The 24313-nt window shown below is 41.9% G+C and overlaps 1 long non-coding RNA gene across 1 annotated transcript in view; it reads left to right on the forward strand.

Moving 5' to 3' along the window:
* Positions 1–125: 125 nt before the first annotated feature.
* The window catches only part of LOC145350511 (uncharacterized), a 30109-nt gene continuing 5921 nt past the window's right edge, over positions 126–24313 (forward strand). Inside the window, exon 1 of the long non-coding RNA XR_013888215.1 lies at positions 126–191. This is a non-coding gene — a long non-coding RNA (uncharacterized LOC145350511). The remainder of the gene's footprint in view (positions 192–24313) is intronic.

Below are 24313 nucleotides of genomic sequence, written 5' to 3' on the forward strand. Positions count from 1 at the left end.
GCTGGAGTGAGTGTGAGTCCAGTTATGGTTTATACAGAACATTTGCTGTGACATTGTGGCTGGAGGAAGGATTCATCCAATCACAAGTCATTCTCCCTTTTTTGGTAATCTTTCCCTTCCTGACAGTGCGTCTCCTCAAAGCTGCTGGAATCATGTTCCTCCTCTGGGCCTCAAATTAAAGAATCTTCCAGGTGACATGCACGGTGGTTAGCACTGCAGCCTCTCAGTGCTACGCTTGGGTGACTGTCTGGGTAAAGTTTTTGCATGATCTCCCTGTATCTGTGTGGGTTTTCTCCCACAGTCTGAAAGTTGTGCTGGTTAGGTGCATTGGCCGTGCTAAATTGTGTACCCAGACTGGTATCAGAGTGTGGCGACTAGGGGATTGTCACAATAACTTCATTGCTGTGTTAATGTAAGCCTACTTGTGACACTAATATGTGAAACTAATGAAGCAGCTGCCAGATAGGGGTATATTTTCCTCTGTAACCAGAATGGTTTTGATTGTCAGCCCCTTTATTGAAGAGCAGATGGGGGTTACATTCTCCCAGACAGTGATGGATTTGGTGTTTTGTCACTAATACTATAAGAAATTCTAGCTCCATTTGAATTACTGAAGATATTTTCTGTAAATATTTTATTGTAAAAATGAAATATTCTCAGCCAGCACTTAGTGCCCATCCCTAATTGTCCCTTAGGTGTGGGAGGGGTGAGCTGCCTTCTCAAATGACTGGGGTATATGTAATGTAGGTACACCCACAGTGCTGTTAGGAATTTTGACCCAGTGAAAGAGCAATGATATATTTTCAAATCAGGATGCTGGAGGGGAATTTGCAGGTGGGGGCGTTTCCATGAACCTGCTGCCTGAGGCCATGGGGTTTATAAGGTGCTCTCAAAGGAGCATTGGTGAGTTGCTGTAGTGCATCTTGTAAATGGTACACACTCTGCCACTGTGTATGTGTGTGTCAGTAACCGGGGGGGGGGGGGATGTTTAAGGGGTGGAAGAACCACAAATGAAGCGGGGCTGCTTTGTCCTGGATGGTGTGGAGCTGCACCCATCCAGGCAAGTGAGGAATATTCCATCACACTCCTGACTTGTGCCTTGTAGATGGTGGACAGGCTTTGCCTCAAAGCACTGAAGAAGTAAAAGCAGCCACAAGATTCTCCAGATCTGGTGGCAGGAAAGGTTGTACAGCAGCATCCTTACCCTCACCAACATGTTCAGTAAACTAATGCAGATGCTAGAAACCTAAAATAAAAACACACAATGCTAGATAAACCAGCTGCTCTTGTAGCATCTGTACAGAGAGAGAGAAAGAGTTTACATTTTGAGTCCAATATGACCCTTCTATGGAACTGAAGTGACAGAGAAATGTAATTGGAGAGGAGGGACAGAGATAAATCTGAAAAAAGATTGACAAAGGTGTCATGGACATGAGACAAAGGGGATGTTTAATGGCAGCATTAAGGACTGAAGGGTGCTAATAGTGGCAAAAGGCATTTGTTAACAGGAGAAAAAGGATTTTTGATGAATCTTTGCTGCAACTACCAGGAAATGAAGTTAGAATATTGAATCAATGAAGGGAGACCTAACAGAGGTCTACAAAATTGAGGGGCATAGACAGGTTGGATAGTCAGAAGCTTTTTCCCAGGGTGATGTGGAGATGCCAGCATTGGCTGGGGTGGGCACAGTAAGAAGTCTCAGGTTAAAGTTCAATGGGTTTATTTGGAATCATGAACTTTTGGGGTGCTGCTCCTTCATCAGGAGGGTGGAGAAGTAGGTTCACTAACACAGCATATATAGGCGCAGACACAATCACAAGAATGATTGGAATGCAAGTCTTTACAGGTAATCAAGTCTTTAAAGGTACAGACAATGTGAATGGAGAGAGAGAATCACAGATAAAGAAGCATGAATTGTACTTTTTTGTTCATTGTTCTGAAAAGAAAACCATAGGGAGGGATTTTCTAGCCATTTGTGCAGGATTTTGCAGTCCTGCTGCAGTGAACGGAGATTTGGCTATGTGCCAAATTCTCCATCCCAACTTGCAGCAGCAGGATGTGGACAGCCAGCAGGATTACACCCTTGGCAATTTCCTAAAATTAAAATCTAACAAACAAAAATATTTAAGGGAGATTCACATTTGTAAAAGTAAATTTTCAGGGCCTGAGAAGTTGTTTGGTAATTATTAAAATTATCATTAACAGTTTTTGCTCTGAAATAGACCAAATTCATCAGTGGGGAAAGTTCTGTATCTTTATGCCCCTGCATGAGTTTCAATGCTGGAACAATTGACAAGATACTATTGGAACAAAAAGCTCTGGAAAAGCAACATACCTCCCTGATTTTGATGTTTAGTTATGCATGTGGACTCTAGGAGTTGCTGTTTCATTTATACTTCAGTTGGTTAAAACCTGGTTTAAAGATTCTGCTACTGAAATAACATGTTCCTGCCAGCAGAGAGCAGCATTCTCCATATTTGAAAAATGGCTGCTCTAATCTCAGGGGAAAGTTTTTCACATGCAGTCAAATTGCTGCTCTGCTTCAACTTTGCCCCTCCCTGACAATGCTCAGCATCTCTTGCTGGGTTATCCAAGTGCGGCTTCCACTGGGATATCCCCCGGCAGTGATGTGGGGAGGAGAGAGACAGACTGCCACTGTTTAAATGTGTAGTGTGAATGTTAGTGAATGAATCTGGGGTTGAGGTGGCAGGTGGGTCAGATTGGAAGGGGTGTGCTTTTTTTTTGAGGGGAGTTGCTCAGATGTTGGGCTAGAATCTAATCTGACTAACGTTTCTGGTAACTATTCAGGTAAATCCCGTAGAGCTGCCAAACTCTATCCCAGAGTCAGTGACACTTCCCCCAGGGTGCAGGGGATGTGGGATCTTCTTTTGGTAAGTCCTGTGAAGGACTGTCACAGGGTCCTGATTGTGCATCTTGGGTTGTATGTCCACTCAGGCGGCACAGTGGTTAGCACTGCTGCTTCACCACTAGGGTTCTGGGTTTGTTTCCTGGCTCAGGTCACTGTGGAGTTTGCACATTCTCCCCGTGACTGTGTGGGTTTCCTCCCACAGTCTGAAAGACGTGCAGGTTAGGGACATTAATCCAAACAGGTGCTGGATTGTGACAACTAGGGGAATTTCTTAGTAACTTCATCATTTATGTTCAAGTAAACCTTACTTGGATTAACAAATAAAATAAACTTTGGATCAACGAAGGGTTTATTTAGAGGTGATCTGGGCCATAATGAAATTGCAGGCCTTTTCTTTGAATCAATCTAGTTTTTGACCATGGAAATGTTAGTGTAACTTGTGCACTCCCCTTAGTGCAGCGACACCATCTGAAACGCTGGCTTTTTTCCTTATCCCTGTTTTAATTTCCAGCTTTAATCTGGGGTTTTTAAAACAAATTAAACAATTGTATCTTGTTATAAATGGAAAGGTTCAGTTTTGCAAACAGCCTTCAAACATTATCTTTCTAATCTTTGTGGGAGTTTATTTTAGATTTTACCTGAGACATTGTTCATTGTTTAAAAAACTGTTCTGTGGTTTATGTTGCAAGCAATAAAAGGCTGCTTTCCTATAAACTTCCTCCTTTTAATATAAAACGCCAGCAGATTAGATTCAACCACCTGGTCCTCCATGAGGCCGCAGTTTCCCTTTATCATCCCACAAGCTGAGGACACAGCCTGACTTGCTCACCTGCTTCATACACAACCCACTGGGGCCAACACTCAGGATTTGGCTTTTTCCAGTGAGCCACAGCCAGAAGGTGAGAATTAGGATCAGGAGCAGGAAATTTGACCAGTTAAACCTGCTCTGCCATTTGATAAGATCATGGCTGATCAGGTTGTCTCAACTTCACTTCCCTGTCTGTCCCAAAATCCTAAACCCCTTCTGGATCAAAGATCTGGAGAATAGGTTTGGATGGTTGCAATCAGCCAGCCTCCACTACCCTCTAGGAGAAAATCAAATCCCCTCTGGCAGGGGAAATTCCTCCTGCTCTCTTATGAATGGAAGACTCCTGTTACAATCCAATTTAAACAGAACAGTATTTCTTTGTTTAAAATAGATAAAAATTAAAATTCCAGGCACTAAACAAATAAAGCCCCATGATGCCACAGTTTTAAACATGCAATTTATTGTCTGACTTTGTCAACTATCCAGAGTGAATGAGAGAAATATGAATTACAGGCAAATAGATCAAACGGCACAATAAATGGCGGATGTGACCAAGGCAGATCCCATGGATTCTTCAGCATCAGCTCCCACGATGAGTTACATGATATTTGATTTATTATTACAGTTGAAAGGTATTGTTTCTTGTGTGCTATATAGCCAAAGCATCCCGTTCACAGAGAAGGAAATGAGAGAATGCAGAATGTAGCATTATAGTCATAGCTAGGGTGTACAGAAAGATCAATTTAACGATGTCTGATGGCAGCAGGGATATCCTGAAACCTGCCTTTCTCACAAAGGATCACTACTCTCCACATTTGCAGATCCAGCTTCTGAATTCCCTAAAAAGCTCCTCTGACCTGGACTGGCTCAATGCTCCCCAGATGGATCAACCTCTTTCCCTGAGGATTTTATTCCACAGGATTCACAAAGCTACACTCTGATATCTGAACACCAATACAATTTTAGCTCTTTAGCAGACTGCTAGCTTCACTGAGCTGCACTGCTGTGGATTTCTTTGAGCTCCAAGCTATAAATAACTCCCAGGACTACTTCTGAACCTTATCCCTTTCCAATTACGGAGGCAGAAACCTCTGCTGCCTTCCCGGCTCACCAGCACTTCTCCCGAGCCCTTGCTACCTGGAGCCTGCCTACATTAGCTGTTTTGTTGCACGGAGATTTTTCAGCTTCACAATATAGCCAGTGCCATGAGTTCAGCTCCCTAATGGTTCTCACTGGTGATCTCCTTCTCTGCATCCTTTCTTTCTGGGACCTCTGTTCTGGATCTACCCTAGTTTTGGGTCAAAACTAGGTCCCGTATTCCTTGTTTTAATACTATGCAAGTTCACTCCTGACGTCCCTGTGTCTGAGCCTAGCCTTTTTACTGAATAAACAAAACTAGGACCACACATACACAGCCCAACACCCTGTTGTGCTCCATGTAAACCCTGAACTCTTGGGCCTACCAGGAAATTGAGCCATTGGCCTGCCCAGAGCCCATTTCTTACCACCTCTTGTTCTGAGAATGTTCTAGATTCCTCCACAAGGGGAAACACCCTCTCAGCATGTTTCAGTAAGATCGCCTCTCGTTCTTCTAAACTCCAGTGGATATAGACACAACCCTTTCTCCTCCTTCATCCTCGGAATCAGCCCAGTGAACCCTCTCTGAGGTGTCTCCAACGCAAATACATCTTTCCTTTAAATAAAGAGACTAAAACTGTACACAGTACTCCAGGTGCAATCTCACTAATGCAAGACTCCTGATTTTATATTCACAGTAGATCTGGATTCTGAATTCAAGGACAAACTGATCACATTCACAGAATCATAGAATCCCTACAGTGCAGAAGGAGGCCATTTGGCCCTTCAAGTCTGCACTAACCACAATCCCACCCAGGCCCGATCCCCATTACCCCATGTATTTACCCTAGCTAGTTCCCCTGACACTAAGGGGCAATTTAGCATGGCTGATCCACCTAACCATCTTTAGGCTGTGGGAGGAAACCAGAGCACCCAGCGCAGAGCCCTATAGACCCCTCTTGTCACATTCTACCAATCACAGACCTATTTATGCATATTCTCCGCTTTCCGCCAGGCAGCCAATCCCCTCTCCAGGCTAATATGTTTTTTTAATTCATGAGTGTCACAAGTAGGTTTACATTACCACTGCAATGAAGTTACTGTGAAAATCCCCTAGTTACCACGCTCCAGCGCCTGTTCGGGTACACCGAGGGAGAATTTAGCACGGCCAATGCACCCTAACCAGCACATCTGTTTGGACTGTGGGAGGAAACCAAAGCATCTGGAGAAAACCCATGCAGACATGGGGAGAACGTGCAAACTCCACACAGACAGTGACCTGAGCCGGGAATCGAACCCGGGGTCCCTGGCGCTGTGAGGCAGCAGTGCTAAACCGTTCACAGATAGGAGTTTGGAGGGAAGCTACTGTTATTGAAAACCAACAGTGACAGTGAACTTGAGTCAATGAAGGAGTTACTGAATACTCTGCATCAACTGTGTTGAATATCAGACAAAGAATAATTCTGATAAAGGTGTGAGATAGTGATGAGAATGGTTCTGTGACATTCTCCAACGGTTTGGGCTGATACTGAACGATACAGTTCAGAATTTAAGCAGAAGCATTTAGATTATTGAGCTTCAGAGACACAAACAGCGACCGTTTAATTGTGTTTAAAATGCTGTGTTTTACTCAGGCCATTGGCTGAGAACTTTGTTCAGTTCCAGTTCGTGAGATAGTACAAAACTACGTAATTCAGAGAGCAGCAATGAGATGGACAGAGGGGCTGAGTGATGGAAACACGCTGTAGCCTGGAAATAATGTGACTCTGGGGCAATGTCCATAGCTAAACTAAAGAAAGAGAAAATGTCTACAAAGCTTGTGGGTGAGACCAGAACTGCAGCCATAAATCTAAAATAGTCAATAACAATTCAGGAGAAACCTCTTTACTCAGAATGGGGAGAATGTGGAAGCTGCTGTCTCATTTATTCCAGGGATATGGGCATTGCTGTCAAGGGCAGCATTTGTTTTCCATCCTTAATTACCCTTGGCTCCATCAGCCACTCAGGTCATTTCAGAGGATATCTGAGAGATAGCTGTAGTCTGGAGTCACATGTAGGTCAGGCCAGGTAAGGATGGCAGATTTCCTTCCCTAAAGGACACCATCTATTCACTAATCAATAACTCTCATAGTCACCATTTCTAAGACTCCCTTTATATTCCAGAATCATTATTTGAATTAAAGTTTTGTCAGTTGCTGTAATTTGAATCTTATACCCCAGAATATTCACCCGAGCCTATGGATCACTAAATCAATGATATTATCTCTACAACATTGTATCCTCAAAGCATCGGGGTGAAGAGTTTTGATGCATTTAAGGGGAATACAGATAAACTCTTGAGAGAAACGAATGAAAAGACATGCTGATGGGGTGAGACAGAGAGGGGATGGGAGAAGGCTTGTGTACAGCATAAACACCAGCAGAGTATTTGGGCCGAATGGCCTGTTTCTGGGATATAAATGTGTGTAAATATTCTCACATTAAAATCTCAGCAGATTGTTTTGAATAGTTAATTCAAGAATTCAATATCTGCTCTTTAAGCGCACTCCCCGATGTGCTGTAATTCCTCTGTCAATCAGGAATGGTTCCAAGTTAAACAATGGAGCTGGGAAACAAACTACTTTCGTTCAAATTGTCAAAGTTTTTCAGATTAGTGGCAGGAAATGAGAATCTTTACTCTCAGCAGATTTCTGAGATACAGATTCTGCAATAATTTCACAAACAGCTGGATATTGCAATGATGGAACTGTAGATACTTCCCAGAGGGTTAGGAAGGAAAGGCTGCTTTCCTTCTGTCTGTCTCATGGAACACTTTAATCCCACTTTTCAAACAAATATTAAAGTTCAAACCATTAAATCTACAACCCCAACACTCAATATTGAAGTGTTTAATCCATCAAACACCCTTTGGTTAAACAATTGCTGGTCAGAGTGTGGTGCAGAATAACATCAGCAGCGCAGGCCCAATCCCTGTCAGTCCTGAGGTAGCTCTTATCTCAGTTATTGAGAAAGTACAAGACTGAAGTGATTCAGAGAGCAGCAATGAGACAGACAGAGGGGCTGAGTGATGGAAACACACTGTAGCCTTGAAAAAAAATGTGACTTTGAGGCAATGTCCACAGTTAAAGTAAAGAAAGAGAGAATATCTACAAAGTTTGTGAGTGACCCTAGCCTGTTGTGGAAGGGGAAAGGGTTCACTTACACTTGTGGGCAGCACAGTGGTTAGCGCTGCTGCCTCACAGCGCCAGGGACCCAGGTTCGAATCCCAGCTCGGGTCACTGTGTGGAGTTTGCACATTCTCCCCATGTCTGCATGGGTTTCCTCCAGGTGCTCCAGTTTCCTCCCACGGTCCAAAAGATGTGCTAGTTAGGTGCGTTGGCCATGCTAAATTCTCCCTCAGTGTACCCGAACAGGAGCTGCAGTGTGGTGACTAAGGGATTTTCACAGTAACTTCATTGCAGTGTTAATGTAAGCCTACTTGTGACACTATAAATAAATACTAAACTTTAAAACTTACAGTCCAAATGGAGTCTGCAACACACATGCACTCCAGGGCCACACCGTGCTGGGTAGCTGAGGAGGGTAGTAATAGACTGCATGAAGACAGAGACAGGCTGGTGGAATGGGTGGACATGTGGCAAGCGCAGTGCAGAGATGTGAGAAGCGATACATGTTGGTGGGACAATTGATGAGAGGCAATTTAAAATAAAGGATATCATTCTAAAGTAGATGCAGGAGCAGGGGGACCCGGGTGTATACATGTGGAGCATTGAGGGAAGCAGGATAGACTGAGAAAGTGGATAAAAAAGGCATTGGGAATCATAAACTTTAAAAATACAACAGCACAGAAGTGATGATGCTGCTAGTTCTCAGGGTCACTCTTTAGGGAGGATGTGAAGGTATCAGAGAGGATGTAGGAAAGATTCACAAGAATGGTTCCAGGGATATGGAACTTCAGTTATGTAGACAAATTGGTGAGGTTGGGGCAGTTCTCCTGAGAGAAGGTTTTTGATTTGTATTCAAAATTATGAGGAATCTACACATGTAGATGGGGATAAACATTTTACCAACAAAAAGGTCAAGAAACAGAGAACAAAGATTTAAAGTGATGGACAAAAGAACCAACGACAATGAGAGGAAAAAGCTTTTCACACAGCGAGTGGTTAGGATCAGGAATCCACTGTCTGAGAGTGTGGTGGAGACAGATTCACACAGTGAGTGGTTAGGATTGGGAATACACTGTCTGAAAGTGTGGTGGAGACAGATTCACACAGCGAGTGATTAGGATCTGGACTGCACTGTCTGAGAGTGTGGTGGAGACCGTACCATCAGACAGTGGTTGCCCCACCACGCACTCGATTGCAAATAGTTGCTTGGTTCTATTGAATATCTGTACATACAAAATAATGATAGCTGGTTCCCTCAGAATTCTTCAGTCACTCTCTGTTAAAGTAGTACTCTGGTTTTTCATTCTTCCTGATAAACTGAGCATCTTCACATTTTCTCACAATGTACTCCATCGCCAGATTATTCAACCTATTGATATTTGTTTGCAATCTCCGAATGTTCTCTTCACAACTTACTCTCCTTTTGTTTGTCATCTGCAAATTTAGCCACCATTCCTTCACTGCCCTCATCATGATGTAAACTGTAAAGTCTGGAGGTCCCGGTACTCTATAGGGTCTCTCTACAGGGTCTCTCTATAAGGTCTCTCTATAGGGTCTCTCTGTAGGACCCCTCTTGTCACATCCTGACAATCAAAGACCTATTTATGCATATTCTGCTTTCTGCCAGCCAGCCAATCCTCTATCCAGGCTAATATGTTTTTAAAAATTTATTAATGTCACAAGTAGGCTTACATTAACACTGCAGCGAAGTTACTGTGAAAATCCCCTAGTAGCCACACTCCAGTGCCTGTTTGGGTACACTGAGGGAGAATTTAGCACAGCCAATGCACCTAACCAGCATGTCTTTTGGACTGTGGGAGGAAACCAGAGCACCCGGAGGAAACCCACAGAGACATGGGGAGAACATGCAGACTCCAAACAGTTATCCAAGCTGGGAATTGAACCCAGGTCCCTGGTGTTGTGAGACAGCAGTGCTAACCACTGTGTCACCGTGCCATGCCTCCCACTGTGCCACCCTGCTACCCCCTACACCTTGAGTTTTTATTATCCACAACAACCTTTGATGTGGCACTTTATGAAATGCCTTCTGAAAATCTGGGAAGTCTTTCATCCATAGAGCATGTTATTGCTTTGATGAAGTCCAATAATTTAATCAAACATGATATCCTGTTCTCTTTAAAACCATGCTGACTTTCCCAGTTACCTGGAGTTTTTCTAAGCTATAATCTCTTTAATGAGTGGTTCTAGCATCTTGTCCATGACAAGTGTCAAGCTAACTGGCCAATAGTTTCCTACTTTCTGCCTCTCTCCCTCTCGAACAGAGGAATTAAATTTGATGTTAGACAGTCTGATAGAACCTTTCCAGAATCCACCAAATTTTGGAAAATTAACATCAGAACTGGAAGAGATTAAGAGATGTGGTAGATTTAGAGCAAAAACAGAGGAGAGAAAATACAAAGGAAGGACAAAAGGGAAGGTCTGTGATAGGGTGGTGACAGGAGACATTAAATGTAAATAACTTCTAGCATTTTCTGTTTTTATTTAAGATTTCCTTCATCCACTGTCCTTTGCTTTTGGAAAGATTTCATGTCTGTTTATTTGGACATAAAACAGAATGATGTGACCTCAGAGTGCCAGCTGCAATTTCTCACTTTCCTCACTTTCTTCTCTTGCTCTCTTTCTCTCTCTGTACATCATTCTGGTCATTTCTATTTTGAGTGGAACTGGCATTTGACGTAAATGTTCATCAACTGGAGAAATAGATGGATTATGCCTTTGAAATCTCCATGTCTAACTGAGACAAAGCCACTTAATCCACCCACACAAATAAGTACACTGAACCCAGATATTAGTATGTCTACAAAGTGATGAAGCCACCCACAGCATCCAGGAGAATGTAGAGATTTACACAATAATAACTACCCTGGAGGGAGCTACAGGCACATCATTTAATTGCAGCAGTGTGTGAAGACTAACAGACCTCCATGCCTGAATTACAAACTTTGACTCACTCTCAGGTACACATTTTATTTTGTTATATAGATTTTTGCAAACAAGTTATTTTCTTTCCTGTTGTGGCTGGAGGGTTGAGATAGTCAGGCACAAGGACAGGTGAATATGATATTACACCTGAAGGTGCACAGTATCACAAGGCAACTACTAGAATATTAACATGTTTGTTTTTCTAGACTGACTGCACAGCACGATCAGATAATGCTTTTTCCCCCCAGTAATTACACAAGGAACTCTTTATGTTTTGCAATCCCAGCTTGATAAATAATAGTCCTGAATTTGCATTCTAGAAGATCCACGATACAAACATTGAGATGATTATTCCTAATCAGAAACTCATCTCATTAAATTCAATGAAGATATTGTTCTGATGATTAAACATTCATGAGGGTGTCGAGAGTGAACAAGATATCCAGAGCAGTGGATCAGAATTTGTATCTGGATCTTTCTACCAGATCTAGATGATCTGTCTGCGTTCTGATCTCTTTGCACTGTGATAAACCATAAAATTTTCCAAAATTCCTTCTCAGCTTATAACATTTCAGCTAATGCCCTCAGATCCAAGTGTGTATAAGAGACAAAGTGGACAGCACTGGGAAAACACGCAGTCTATTTCTCTGTGGGTATCACAATCGTGGTTGCCAGGCAACAGAGTTCATTTGAAACTAAACTGAAGGAGGAGGAGGGCAAATATTTAAAGATGTGGATGTGAAAATAAATTCTCAGGAGTGGCAGCAATTCCTAACATGCTGTTCACAAAACCTAACTGTAGTTTTGCAGAAACATGCCAGGGTTAGAACAATGAATACTGTGGAACATTGCAATTTTCCCATACAATGGGTTAGTTATTGCAATGTATAATTGTGTCTCAGTATTTTTCCACGGGTATTAATGATTCTGCTAATATTATAAAAGCAGAGACATTGAAATGTAATAGGAAATTCAAGAGCAGCAACTTTGTCACCTTGCACACAAATAGAGGGGGGACTTGTGGTGATTTTGTGACAATTAGATGTAAATCATATTCAAATTAATTATATATTATTACAAAGACTAATATATTTACAAAGCAATAGTTGCCTGGTGTGCACAGTAAGTATCTTTGTTATAAAGTATATTTACGACAGTGTAGCATTTTACTTTTTCAAACTCATGGGATCTGAATCAGGTGAGTTTTATGTTCACTTGGATATGTTTGTGAGGTTTGCAGGTATTTTCTGATGGGGTTTAATGCAGGATACACATTGTAACTCAGGGTAGAAACATTGTAATTTTCAAGTATTTACATTACAGTGTTGCAACAATAAAACCAGCTCTAATTTTTGGATTTTGTCTGAGATTATTGGCCTTTTCCATTCCCACACTTTTCAACTCGTAATTCATTCGTTAACATCATGGAACCACAGAAGGAGGCCATTCATTCCCTCATCGATATGCTGGCTCTTAGGAACAGCAGTCATGTTTAGGCTCGTATCCCCACTTTAGATCCACACTGCTGTAATCTTCTGCTCTCAATGACCTGTCCAATTGCCTTTTTAAAATGATCTGTGGATCAGCTTCCAGCATCTTCCTGAGTGCAATATTCCAGGCTTAACACTTCTGAGGTGAAGACATTTCCTCATCTCTCCAGTGTATCTTTGCCAATGACTGGAGTGCAGCTTTGAACAAGACTGCTAGGAGTTGGGTGACTAAGGTATCTTAAACTCATTCCAAATATCTCATTTTGTTTCTATTTAACATATTTCATCAAATGGAAATTTCCTGTTTAAATTCTGAGTTCTACCCAGGTTAAAGTAGGGATATACCAGAAGGCCAGTTGAAGATAGTTAATGAATGAACCTGGTTAAACCATTTGTTCTATATCTGGGAGTGAGCTAACTCTTTAATTTCTGATCATGTAAGTAAAAGCATTGGGAGTTGGGGGCTGCTGGGGGTTGGCTGGGTGCTGGGTGGGGGCCGGGAGTTGGCTGGGTGCTGGTTCTTTTAAATTCGCAACTTTCCCCTTAATTCCATCGTCTTAATGAACACCCTACATGCCACTTTGTTGAATGTCTTCTTAAACCCAGCTATGTCTTGATCAACATTCTTTGTAGCCTCATCAAAGGGTTCGATCATATTTATCATGCAAAATTTACCTTGAACTAATCCATGCCGGCTCTCTTTAATTGACCCATGCTTTTCCCAATGTTCCTCAATATGCTGTGAAGGAAGCCACATCTTTAAATATAAATGTACTTTTTGTGGCAGACCTTAAGTTAAAAGAAATTGAATTGAAAAGGGAATAGCAAGGGAAACAACAGGTACAGAGGAGATGTCAGGGGTAAGTTTTTCACTCACAGGGTGGTGGGTGTGTGGAATCGGCTGCCGGCGGTGGTGGTGGAGGCGGATTCGATAGGGTCTGTTAAGAGACTTTTGGATAAGTACATGGAACTTAGTAAGATAGAGGGTTATAGGTAAACCTGGTAGGTAGAGATATGTTCAGCGCAACTTGTGGGCTGAAGGGCCTGTTTGTGCTGTAGTTTTTCTATTTTTTTTGTTTCTAGGTAAATATAGAGAGGAAACTGACCCTCCCCCCACCCCCTCAGCCTCCCCCCCCCCCCCCCCCCCCCCCCAGCCTCCACCCCCCCTTCCCCTTTCCTCTGGTTTCCAAGGAAACAAAAACAAGCTGAATTTTGAAAATCAAAACTTCTGCAAACTGACCCTGATTTGAAAATATAAAAGGACACAGATCAGTCCAAGCTGGGCAGTAACAGCTGATGAGTCCACTGGTGCAGTTAAAGAAGGTATCGAGGGGACTGCCTCTTCGTCAGGTGAATGGGGAGTTCTGGCCTCAGACAGAGCATATAAAGCACAGACAGTTTACAGATTACTGATTAGAATGTGAATCTTTACACCTAACCTGCTGTTCAAGTCCTAAAGTGGCCGACAATGTGTGTGGAAGGAGCACTGATCACAGGTTAAAGAGATGTGTATTGTCTCCAGACAGTACAGTAAGTGAGGTTTTGCAAACCCAGGCAAGTCACGGGGGTTACAGATAGTGCGACATGAACCCAAGATTCCTGTTGAGACCATCCTCACGTGTGCAGAACTTGGCTATCAGTCTCTGTTCAGCGACTCTGCGCTGTCGTATGTCATGAAGGCCACCTTGGAGAATGCTTACCCGAAGGTCAGAGGCTGAATGCCCGTGACCACTGAAGTGTTCGCCAACAGGAAGGGAACAGTCTTGCCTGGTGACTGTCGAGCGATGTTCATTCATCCGTTGTCGTAGCGTCTGCATGGTCTCCCCAATGTACCATGCTTCGGGACATCCTTTCTTGCAACGTATCAGGTAGACAATGTTGGCCGAGTTGCAAGAGTATTTACCGTGTACCTGGTGGATGGTGTTCTCACGTGTGATGATGATATCCGTGTCAATGATCCGGCATGTCTTGCAGAGGTCGCTGTGGCAGGGTTGCGTGGTGTTGTGGTCTATCTGTAACCCCCGTGACTTGCCTGGGTTTGCAAAACCTCACTCACTGTGCTGTCTGGAGACAATACACATCTCTTTAACCTGTGATCAGTGCTCCTTCCACACACATTGTCGGTCACTTTAGGACTTGAACAGCAGGTTAGGTGTAAAGATTCGCATTCTAATCAGTAATCGCTACACTGTCTGTGCTTTATATGCTCTATCTGAGGCCAGAACTCTCCATTCACCTGACGAAGAGGCAGTCCCCTCAAAAGCTTGTGAGTTTACTATCAAATAAATCGGTTGGACTAAAACCTGGTGTTGTCAGACTTTTTACTGTGTTTACCCCAGTCCAATGCTGGCACATCCACATCATGGCAGTTAGAGAACACAGAGCCTAGAGGCTAAAAATAAGGAAAGTTCTACTTTCTGTTTCTGTTAATGGAGGATAACATTGGTGGATCTATCCTATCCAGACTGAGTTGAGCAAATTCTGCAGGTATGTTCCATTTGTGGTGAAGATGTGCCCATGGAACTCTGGTTAGCTGTGTGTTTCATCTGCCACTTAGTGTTCATTTTATAGTATATATTCAACCACAGTTTTCCTGTTAATTCATGTTTAATTTGTGTTAATTTAAATGTTAGAATATATAGTACTTAGCATTTGCCATGTTGACTCTTGTACAGTGAACATTCCTATATTTCAAACAGTGGAATCTTGTGCTTTCATTCTTTTAGTAAATAGTAAATTTTAGTAAAAAATGTTACTGGTCCCAATCAAGATCGTAACTATGGTCTCCAATAACTTTCCTACCACTAATGTTAGGCTGACTGGCATCTAGTTCCCTGGTTTCTTCCTTCCTCCCTTAGTTCATGAAATAATATTTTTTAAATGAAAGAAATCCCATTTGTTCTAGAAGATATTTTAATATTACTATTAATCATATCATAATTCTTGAGATTATAAAATGGAAAGACGGAATCATTGCAAAACCCAATAAAGTAGTTATAGCTTTGCTCAGTCCTTACTTTGCATCTTGTGTACATATGCAAGCAGGCTTTTTCCACTGAGGCTAGGGGAGAAAAAAAACCAGAGGGCGTGGGTTAAGGGTGAAAGGAGAAAAGTTTAAAGGGAATATTAGGGGGTCTTCTTCACGCAGAGAGTGGTGGGAGTGTGGAATGAGCTGCCGGTTAAAGTGGTAAATGCAGGGTCACTTTTAGCATTTAAGGAAAACTTGGACAGGCTCATGGATGAGAGGGGGTGTGGAGGGATATGGTCCAAGTGCAGGTAAGTGGGACTAGGCAGAAACATGGTTCGGCACAGACAAGAAGGGCCAAAAGGCCTGTTTCTGAGCTGTAATCTTCTATGGTTCTATCGTTCTATGAACTATTCAATATATGCTTTGCTAATATTAATAATCCATTAGTGCTTGTTCCGGTGATGGTGTTATTTAAACATAATTATTAATATCTAAATTAATTTTAAATTCCCTTGAGAGAAACTTAAGCCAATTAATTCACTGTTTTCAGCTAGTTAATGAACATCTTTTCATATAGTAATGCAGAATTTGATTATTGCTAAAAAAATACATTTTGTCAAAACTTTTTGTCCGGCACTCATCAGGACAATTGTCAGTCGGTCTCACAGTGTGGCACATTTGTGTGTACCAGATGCTGCACATTAATACACAGGACCATGTTCTTTGCAAACAGAAATATAATACAATATAAAGATTGTTAAAGACCAGATCTTAATAAGATTGCAGATGACACCAAGATTGGTGATATAGTGGACAATGAAGAAGGTTATCTCCAATTGCAACGCGATCTTGATCAGCTGAGCCAGTGGGCTGACGAATGGCAGATGGAATTTAATTTAGACAAATGCAAGGTGATGCATTTTGGTTATATATACCTTTCTGGAAAGACTGAACCAAGTGAGGTTCTTTTCTCTAAAAACTAAGATAAAGAGAAGAGCTGTAAGAGGTATTTAAGATTATGAAAATTTGCAGTGGGGTAGACATGGCAAGGCCAGAACGAGGGGGCCAAAGATACAAGACGGTCATTAATAAATCCACTGGGAAGTTCAGAAGAAACCTGTTTACCTGCAGAGAGTGGTTAGATTCTGGAACTTACTATTGCAGCGCACAGTGAATACATTTAAGGAGAACTTAAAAAAGCACAAAGTGAGAAAGGGAATAGAAAGATATGTTGATGGGATTAGATAAAGAAGGTGAGAGGAGACTCAGGTGGAACATAAACACCAGTGTAAACCCATTGTCCTCACTGGTCTGTTTGTGTGCTGTAAATACTTGGTAACATGAAATTTCATAATTAAAGTTAACAAATGCTACATTTAATATGCTGCAATCTGCACAGACAAGCTACTTGCTACAAAGTTGAACAGCATTGAATCCCAGCCTTCTCATGCTTAAGCGACTGTTCAGGGGTCACAGGGAGACAGGGAGATGTGTGTGAGAGAGAGGAGACATTGAGTTGAGAATTAGAAGAAAATTTGCAGAAAACAAAAAAGTTGGGGGCTGCATTCATAATTATCAAGACACTTAAAACTACCACAAAACTCTAAAAGATTAATTCATGACAATTTCCTGCTTTCAATATCTCGAGTTTCCAAACACCAGGAGAAGGTTTTGCTTCTCTGTGTCTTTGGGATAATGATATAACAAATTCTTGCACAAATGTCAGTTCCTGTTATTTTTAGGATATACCTTATCCCTGGGATGGCCTTATCAATCCACTGAAATATTTATCAACTATTTTGAAATATTGTTTTACTATTTACAAATTTAACATTTACTTCTTTTGTAATTTTAAATCTTTTATCTTACATTTTCCAGTGTATCTGGGCTATCACACACACTGAGGCAAGTGTGAATGTAGCTATCGATATGTAGGAATGACATCATTGAAATGTTAAAAATTAGGGCATGACAGGAACACTGTAATCAGCGATTCTTATTTAAGCAGAGGTGGCTAAAGTCAGTTGACTGTGAAGTGAGTATCATTAACACATTCTTGATATATCTGGATATTACAAATTGCAAAAACATTGCACAGAAAGAGGCAGAAGCAGCTATTCTTCACGGCAAAATGCAGTAGGCTTATTTTATACATATGTTAAATAAATATATGTGCTACAGACTTCCTAATGTAGCTTTGTTGCTTGGAAAGATTTTGCAGATCAGAGTTTGGCAGTGTTGTAATCTTTGTGTGATATCCCCCACAAGGTCAATGAGGGATCACTGATTGATCTGCCTTGTTGAGTACGAGTCCCCCTGGTAACAGGCAATGGCTCAGTTGAAACTCATTATCTGGGCCTTTTATAAGGCAGGCTGAACTGTAGTCCGAGTCTCAGGAACAATGGTACTGGTTTTACTTTGCATTCTGTAATAAACTATGTTCCTTTCTGTTGGGCTTCCTTAGTCATTACATTTTGCTTCTGGTGAAAGAATTTCCTTTTGCAAAACGTTGTCTACAGGTCACCTTGTAGCAGAGAGAACAGCATCTTGGGTGAAGTGGAGGCAGCAAGGAACATCTACTTTGCCATGGTCAGGTACAATTGGAGAGTACTGTTACGATGGTTCTGACAATATCCAATCACTAGGAGCAGGTGACCTCAAATTACTTGCCAAGGCTTCTTCAACAAGCAAATCCAAAATTCACAACCTCCACCACCTGAGGGACAAGGATGGCAGATACACAGGAACACCACCAACTGCAAGTTCACCTCCAAGCCACACACTATTTTGAGTTGAAAATATATCACTGTACTCTCATTATCACTGGGTCAAAATCCTGAAGCACTCTAACTAACAGCACCATAGGAGAATATTTACCACATGGACTGCAACAGTTTAAGAAGGTGGATCAGTCCCATCTTCTCAAGAGCAAGTAGGGATGGGCAATAAATGCTGGCCTTATCAGCAATGCTCATGAACAAATAACCAGAAGAGATTGACAGCAAATCTATTTGGTGGCACAGCCTGCTGAATATTGTCTGTGTGGACTTTGCACATTGCCCCCATGTCTGTGTGGGTTTCGCCTGGGTGATCTGGTTTCCTCCCACAGTCTAAAGATATGCAGTTTACATGGCTTGATCAAGCTAAATTGTCTCTTAGTATCCCAAGATGTATATGTTAGGGGGATTAGCCAGTAAATATGTGGATCTGTCAGACGCCCAGTGCAGACTCCATGGATTGAGGGACTGTAGGGATTCTATGACTTTCAGGACATTGTACTCCCGCTCCCCCTTCTACTTTGTTTGTGTATCCATGTCCCGATCGAAGCTGCGCTGAGGCAAGGGACTAAGTGATTCTAATGGATTCTTCCTTCTTAGAAAGCTGAGGGGGGATCTTATAGAGACGTACAAGATATTGAAAGGGATGGATAGGGTAGAGGTAGAGAGTTTCTTCCCGCTTAGAAAAGATAGCAGGACTACAGGGCACAGCCTCAAGATAAGGGGGGGGAATTTAGATCAACAAAGATTGACAAAGAAGTTGATAAAGAAGGGTAGGAGAAACTATGAAGCTGGGCTAGCGCTTAATATAAAAAAGGATAGCAAGAGTTTTTATAAGTATATAAAAAGGAAGAGGCTGACTAGGGTGAACGTTGGTCCCTTAGAGGATGAGAAGGGGGACTTACTGGTAGGGGATGGGGATATGCCTGAGGTCTTGAACAACTTTTTTGTTTCGGTCTTCACAGAGGAGGACGTGAATAATTTGCCGGGTGTTAGAGATGGAAAGGTGGTAGGACTGGAGGGTCTCGATGACATTACTGTTACTAGAGAGGCGGTGCTCGACAGACTGGAGGGGGCTGATTGTGGACAAGTCCCCAGGACCGGATGGAATGCATCCGAGGGTTCTGAAAGAAATGGCGGAGGTGATAGTGGATGCCTTGGTGGTTATTTTCCAGACGTCGCTGGATTCCGGGGAAGTGCCGGAAGATTGGAAAACGGCTAATGTTACGCCGTTGTTTAAGAAGGGTGCCAGGCAAAAGGCAGGGAATTATAGGCCGGTTAGTTTAACGTCTGTTGTAGGTAAAATGTTAGAATCCGTCATCAAGGAGGAAATAGCGAGGCATCTTGAGGGGAACTGCTTGATAGAGCAGACGCAGCACGGTTTCATTGAAGGGAAGTCGTGTCTGACAAATTTACTGGAGTTCTATGAGGATGTGTCTAGGGCGGTGGATAGAGGAGAGCCGGTGGATGTGGTCTTTCTTGATTTTCAGAAGGCGTTTGACAAGGTACCTCACAAGAGGTTATTGCAGAAGGTCAGGGGACATGGAGTTGGGGGTAGGGTGTTAGCGTGGATAGAGGATTGGTTGTCAAATAGGAGGCTGAGAGTGGGGGTCAATGGGTGCTATTCGGATTGGCGGTTGGTGACTAGTGGAGTGCCCCAGGGGTCGGTGCTGGGGCCTCAGCTATTTACCATTTATATAGATGATCTGGAGGAGGGAACCGAGTGTAGGGTGTCGAAATTTGCTGATGACACCAAGATTGGAGGAAAGGCAAATTGTGCGGAGGGTGTGGAGAGTCTGCAGAAGGATCTAGATAGGCTGGGTGAATGGGCCAGGAAATGGCAAATGGAATTTAATATTGGCAAGTGCGAGGTGGTCCACTTTGGTAGGAATAATGGTAGGAAGGATTATTGCTTACGTGGAGAAAAACTGCAGCAGGCGACGGTGCAGAGGGGCCTCGGGGTCCTTGTGCATGAGTCGCAAAAACCCAGCTTGCAGGTGCAGCAGGTGGTCAGGAAGGCGAATGGGATGCTGGCCTTCATAGCGCGGGGGATTGAATATAAAAGTAGGGAGGTCTTGCTGCGGCTGTATAGGGCATTGGTGAGGCCGCAGCTGGAGTACTGTGTTCAGTTTTGGGCGCCGTACTTACGCAAGGATATTTTGGCCTTGGAGGGAGTGCAGAGGAGGTTTACTAGGATGATGCCGGAGTTGAGGGGGTTGAGCTATGAGGAGAGGCTGAATAAATTAGGCTTGTACTCGTTAGAGTTTAGAAGAATGAGGGGAGATCTCATTGAGACGTATAAGATGATGAATGGGATGGATAGGATAGAGGTGGAGAGACTCTTCCCGCTCAGAAAGGATAGTAGGACTAGGGGGCACAGCCTCAAGATAAAGGGGGGGGGCGGTTTAGAATGGAGTTGAGGAGGAACTTCTTCACTCAAAGGGTGGTGAATCTCTGGAATTCTCTGCCCGTTGAAGTGGTGGAGGCTACCTCACTAAATATTTTTAAGACGCGGGTTGATGGGTTTTTGATAAGAGAGGGGATTACGGGTTATGGGGAGAGGGCGGGAATGTGGAACTGAGCCACGACAGATCAGCCATGATCTTATTGAATGGCGGGGCAGGCTCGAAGGGCTAGATGGCCTACTCCTGCTCCTATTTCTTATGTTCTTCCTCCCTAACAGCTGTGTGGGTGTACCAAAACCAGATAGAGCACAGTGATTCAAAGAGGTGGCTCACCATCATGTTCTCAAGGGCAATTAGGGATGAGCAACAAATGCTGTCCCTGTCAGTGATGCTGGAATCCTGTGGAAGAGATGAAATAAGGAACCCAAATTGAGAATTGGTGAATAAATTTTGCTAAATGAGATTACCAAGTGGCCATGGAATGGAATGGAGATTCAAGGGGGAGTATGCCATTGTGAAGGAGAGAGTAATCGATTATTTATTTGATTTGATTTATTGTCACATGTATTAACATATACTGAAAAGTCTTGTTTCTTGCGTGCTATACAGCCAAAGCATACTTTCATAGAGAAGGAAACGAGAGAATGCAGAGTGTTACAGTCAGAGAAAGATCAACTAATTAGCTTTTGAGGAAGTGCTGAATAAAGATAAACCTAAAAATTATTCAATTTTTTTATGATTAACTATCAGTTGTGAAGCAAAAGTATCTAAAAACCAATTAGAAAAACCAATTACAAATTCCCAGTATTCCAGGGAAACATGGCCTGGCTGTTCTGGTGTATGACATAATCATACAGTTAGAATATAGCAATGTGTGGAAGAAGTGTGTTTATACAATGGCTCCAGGAAATTAATGTTTATGGTATTGGACTAATGTTCCAGCTGTAACTTAATGTTTATGGTGTTAAACTCCAAGCTCACCAGGGTGAGTTGTGGAGATAAAAAATGTATGGACTGGCAGCAGAAAAGTGACCATATATTTCAGGAACTGATTCAGCAATAACCCCATCATTACCTGACCTGGGCTACAATGGTTTAAAACTCTCATTCTTTGTTCACTGTTTGGCACTGATGCATTTTTGGGACTTGACAGGTTGAACCAGACTGTCATTGGTATCATATTGAGAAGGGTGTGGGAGATGAATGGTGCAATGAAGTTGGCTTATTGGAATATGAACTCCCTGATTAAGGGGCCAATTGATAGGCCGATCAGGGAGATTTTACTTTGTATATAACCCGGAGTGTCAGTTCCTCTGGCACTCCTGGAAGGTAGACTGACAGCACTCTGTATATTACTGCTGAATTTCTGGTGAAGGGACTTCTGCCTACGTGAACTTATTACAGATGGGCTGCTACTTTGGACAAGAACAGTCTAAATATATTCTAGGACTACTCCAATTATCAAAATAGATCTTAAATAAAATACATTGAGAATAAAGTTCTAACACTCAACACAATTAATACATACATTGATTGTATAATCCTGCTCAACTGTGCATCTGGTTTACAATCAGCAACTGCCAATCAGAGGAGGTTACTGTTTTTATTTTAATTTCAGTCATGAGTCCAGAAGCAGTTTTTATTTTTAGATGCTCCAGCATGTTTAGGATTGTAATTACTGACAAAACTGACCTAGACATTTTGTAGAATAAGTGCCACTGAGGCGAGTCACTGTCCTGCTATCTACAGTAACATAACCACATCACCGAGTGATCTGAAGTCAGTCATTAACCATGGCCAGCACATGAACCCTTTCCCTGTCCCAGTTCAAGAGTAAGGCACGATGATAAAGGCAGTCCAAGATAAAGCTGTTTGTTCAGTGTGTGTACAAATCTCGGTTACAGAATTTTTGCAGTATGAATAATCAGTGGACGTCAGCGCACCCGAGTGCTGAGACATGCTCTGGCAATGATTATCCTAACCACTTTGTCCTGCCGTGTACATCAGATGGATGACACAGTGTTGCTTTATTTTTGTCATCAGAGTTAGGTGCCAGCTGAAACTGGCCACAGACATGCCAGAATAGCATGGTGACTGGCGAGACTGCTCAGCATGTAGAAGAAGGGTGGATATAAATTAAGATGAAAATCTTGTGCAGCGAATGAATTCAAACCTCACTTGGGTCAGCTATTAAATGGAACTTACTCACCTTAGCTGCAATAACCACACACACACAGGGACAGAATCAATGTTAGAAGATGTTTTAAAAGAGAGAATCAGTGAAATTAACTTCTCACTAAATGTGAGCAGATGTTTTGATAGAGGGTGTGAAATAATATTCCCATTTTCTAGATGCAGGAAGGTGGGATTAAAAAGAGCATCTGGGTGTCCTTGGGCTAGCATGGACAAGATTGGGTGAATGGCCTCCCTCTGCGTTGTAATGTTTCTATGGTTCTATGCTTTTCACTGGTGTTAGGCAAACACAGTAAGGAATAGAGAATCAGATGCAACAACAGTTAGAGACAGAACACATACTGGAAGTGGAGAGATAGCTGGATACTTTGATGTTACATTAAATCAATGAGTTTATTTGTTTGCTCACTAACCCTATCAGTGAGTGAAACACTTCAGCTATTCCCGGAATAAACGTCTAATAGTTCAAGAGTCAAACTGTAAAACAAATATTCCAATGAGTAACTGTGTTTTGTTTTATTTGTGAGGTTGCTGTTCATTTTCAGGACATTTATCATTCCAATCATGTTTTACATCTGGAATACATCAGATATTTATCTCTGCTGAGTAAAGACATATTTAACATTTTTAAACCTTTACAATAAGTCTCTCTGCTAAATAGAATTTATTATCATCATATAATGAAGGTCAGATCATAATAACATTTAGAAATTGACACAATAATAGAGTCATTAAAGTACATTATGCTCTCTCTACAAAATGTCTAAGTTAATAGTGATTAATATGTAGGGACATCAAGAGTAACTGTGACTACATACTTCCAGGCATAACCTCTTCATCAGGTCAAAGAATGCTGTGTTCCATCTCTTATAGCTGCAATGACTGTAATTGTAATCAGGGGCCACTGAAGGGACTTAGCTGTCTACAGCCAAGATCAGAATTTGAAATTACAGAAGCATTTTAAATATTTTTACTTCCCCTTTCCTATCTTCTTATCACTGGCAACTGCACCTTCCATCATCTACATTCAGCAGCTGCCTTCATGACGCTTCCTTCCACTTAGAACCTACCTCAAAAATAAGCATCAAAATCTGAAAGCCTGCGAATGATTGGAGAAATAACATGTTTGTGTGGTTGTTTTATAATCCAATTGTAACATTTATTTTCACTGTTTAATGTTGCAGCAAGGCTATGCAATAATGCTATCAGCAAACTTTTTGAATAACATACACTGACTGGGATTGATTCACATTTGCACTATGACATCTCCCAGATTACTCAAAAATATGTTGGTAGATATTGCAATCTTCTAGAATTAACAAAGTTGTGATAACAGCTTTTAACATCTTCAGTGGATCATTGAAACTAAAATATCTACTGGAAAACTCTTTAGCCAGAGGTTTAAATCCTAACATATTCTGAGGTTAGGGCCATATTGCAGGAGTTATGAGATGCATCAGTTTGCAGCTTGGTGTTAAGAATCTCAGATAAAAGTTGGAATAACTTTGCATGATTATAGTATCAAATTGATACGGAAGTTTATGAAAGGGAAAAGAGCTGAGTGGGAAATGTTTTTCTCATTTAAATGACAATGAGAGCGACCTTACCTGAATTTG

The sequence above is a fragment of the Carcharhinus amblyrhynchos genome, chromosome 12 (genome assembly GCF_965287045.1).
Source record: "Carcharhinus amblyrhynchos chromosome 12, sCarAmb.v2.hapA, whole genome shotgun sequence".
Taxonomy (NCBI): domain Eukaryota; kingdom Metazoa; phylum Chordata; class Chondrichthyes; order Carcharhiniformes; family Carcharhinidae; genus Carcharhinus; species Carcharhinus amblyrhynchos.